This window comes from Medicago sativa, chromosome 6, assembly GCF_051527215.1.
Source record: "Medicago sativa cultivar Bolivia chromosome 6, Bolivia_mono, whole genome shotgun sequence".
NCBI classification, from domain to species: domain Eukaryota; kingdom Viridiplantae; phylum Streptophyta; class Magnoliopsida; order Fabales; family Fabaceae; genus Medicago; species Medicago sativa.
In genome coordinates this window covers 49,055,796-49,058,877 of record NC_140754.1, presented here as the reverse complement: position 1 = coordinate 49,058,877, position 3,082 = coordinate 49,055,796, and the positions used below count along the sequence as shown (strand labels likewise).

At 31.7% G+C, this 3,082-nt stretch overlaps 1 long non-coding RNA gene across 1 annotated transcript; it reads left to right on the top strand.

Annotated features, from left to right (window-relative positions):
- Positions 1 to 957: 957 nt before the first annotated feature.
- Positions 958 to 2,774, top strand: LOC146915520 (uncharacterized). Its single transcript, XR_015014640.1, has 2 exons — positions 958 to 1,591; positions 2,349 to 2,774. It is a non-coding gene; the product is annotated as an uncharacterized LOC146915520 (long non-coding RNA).
- The last annotated feature ends 308 nt before the right edge of the window (positions 2,775 to 3,082 follow it).

Below are 3,082 nucleotides of genomic sequence, written 5' to 3'. Positions count from 1 at the left end.
GGTTAGAAGTTTGATAAAGGTTGAGCTTGTCCCTCGATCTCCCTTGATACGAAACATGATATGTGAACCTATTTGGTTTTGTATTCGGCAAAATGAAATTATTTGAATGACCATTGTCCCAAAAATGAGATTTTAGCCTATATGGTTAAAAGTTTGATAAATATTAATGTTGAATTTGTCCCTCGATGTCCTTTATTGCGTAACATAATATTTGAACCAATTTCGTTTTAAATTTGGTAAACAGAAAGTCATGAGATGACCTGATGAGATCATGAGTTCATTAAGCATGTGGAAGGAAACTTATAAAAAAAATTATCCTACAATAAATTTGTCCTGATATTTTGTTTCATGGTTTTAGTTTTTGGGCAGCATATGGTTCTTTGAATCACATAATATTTGATATAATTACATTGTACTCAATTACACTATGGAATTTCTAGTGGATGTAGTATACACGTGATGTTGATATTGGGCTGGGATGAAATTCACAATTATGGAGATGAAGGAATGGCTCGTTATTGGCATATGATGTTTACTAGCTCTTCAACGGTTTTGAATTGTAATTGGCATGATTTCAACTCACATTAAATTGATGCAGCTGATATATTAATGGTTGAATTCATTTGAATATATAGAAGGCAAATATAAACTAGCGGTTATGGAATTTTGAAGCAACTAACATTCAACATTTTAAGACTTATCAATTTTGGCTATTCATTGGTGTTGCTTGGCTGGATCTTTGGATTGGAAAGCACTACAGAAACTCCTAATAAAATGCTACGTGTGCTTTTGTTTGGTTCTTTCTATTTTTAATAAATAAATGTAAGGCTAATCAGCCATTTATTTATTTTCTTTAGATTAATATTAGGTATATTTTAATTTATTAGTGTCCTTTGAGTTCATGCAAGAGCTCTATAAATTGTAAGTTTTATTATGAAATAAGATATGTAGAATTTTGAGTAAAAAAAATACACTTTGTGTGTTGTGAAGCTTTGCTTCTTTTTGGTTCTGGATTGAACCATGACTTGATCTTATCAAGGAATCACTTTTCTTGTGGCGATCCTCGCATCCACCGACTTATCACTTTCTTGGATTAGAAAGTGTGGCGTCCCTTTCTTTTCATTCCATTTCTCCATTTTATCCACAAAATCTGTTTGGGTCAAAATTCTGCCATTTGCCTATTTTAACCCAAATATCCATTTTCCATTCTGTTTATTGCATTTTGAGTCACAAAAATTTTAAAGTTCAAATTATCAAATCAATTTCGTGAATTTGGAGGAAAATAACAATTCTTGGAAGATTGCACTCATCATTTGGTATTCAGAGCACGGTTTCGTTTGGGACAATTTTTGTTTCAATTTCGAAATCATCATCATCTTCATTTTCCATTTTATCAATGCAATTCCTTAATTTCATTTTCTTTTTGAAGTATTAGAAAGAAAAAAAATTTTAAAAAAAAAAAAAAATGTCTCCAGAATTAGATATGAGAGAGCTTCTCATGTTAAGGAGAATGTTTGGAAATCAGGTCAAGGAGGAGGATACAACTCAAAGAGAAAATCTTTTTCAAACAAGATGTCTAGTGCAAGGAAAGGTATGTGCTTTAATTATTGATGGAGGGAGTTGTAGTAATTTTGCTAGTACTCGATTGGTGTCTAAACTTAATTTGGACACAAAATCTCATCCTAAACCTTATAAACTCCAATGGCTTAATGAAACTGTCGAAATGATGGTTAATAAGCAAGTGGAGATTTGTTTTAGAATTGGAAAATATGAGGATGTTGTTTTGTGTGATGTAATACCAATGGAGGCTAGTCACTTATTGTTTGGGAGGCCTTGGCAATTTGATAGAAAAACTAATCATGATGGATATTCAAATAAATATTCTTTTGTTCATCATGGCAAAAAGGTTATTCTTGCACCATTGAGTCCTAGTGAGGTGAGAGAAGATCAAAAGAAATTGAGAGAAAAATATGAGCAAGAAAGAAAAGAAATAGAAAGAAAAGAAAATGAGAAGAAAGAAGTAGAGGAGAAAGAAAAGTGTGAGAGAAATGAAGGAGGTAAACATAAAAAAACAGGGAGAGAGAAAAAAGGAAAATCATTTTTACATAATTTAGTCCCACTGTATGCAAGTTTGGATTTGAGGTCAAATCCTTTTGAAGAGAGGGAGAATGATGAGATCATGAGTTCATTAAGCATGTGGAAGGAAACTTATAAAAAAAATTATCCTACAATAAATTTGTCCTGATATTTTGTTTCATGGTTTTAGTTTTTGGGCAGCATATGGTTCTTTGAATCACATAATATTTGATATAATTACATTGTACTCAATTACACTATGGAATTTCTAGTGGATGTAGTATACACGTGATGTTGATATTGGGCTGGGATGAAATTCACAATTATGGAGATGAAGGAATGGCTCGTTATTGGCATATGATGTTTACTAGCTCTTCAACGGTTTTGAATTGTAATTGGCATGATTTCAACTCACATTAAATTGATGCAGCTGATATATTAATGGTTGAATTCATTTGAATATATAGAAGGCAAATATAAACTAGCGGTTATGGAATTTTGAAGCAACTAACATTCAACATTTTAAGACTTATCAATTTTGGCTATTCATTGGTGTTGCTTGGCTGGATCTTTGGATTGGAAAGCACTACAGAAACTCCTAATAAAATGCTACGTGTGCTTTTGTTTGGTTCTTTCTATTTTTAATAAATAAATGTAAGGCTAATCAGCCATTTATTTATTTTCTTTAGATTAATATTAGGTATATTTTAATTTATTAGTGTCCTTTGAGTTCATGCAAGAGCTCTATAAATTGTAAGTTTTATTATGAAATAAGATATGTAGAATTTTGAGTAAAAAAAATACACTTTGTGTGTTGTGAAGCTTTGCTTCTTTTTGGTTCTGGATTGAACCATGACTTGATCTTATCAAGGAATCACTTTTCTTGTGGCGATCCTCGCATCCACCGACTTATCACTTTCTTGGATTAGAAAGTGTGGCGTCCCTGTCTATCCATTCCATTTCTTCAATTTTGAGTCTTTCCCACCAAAATATTCTTATTTGCTTC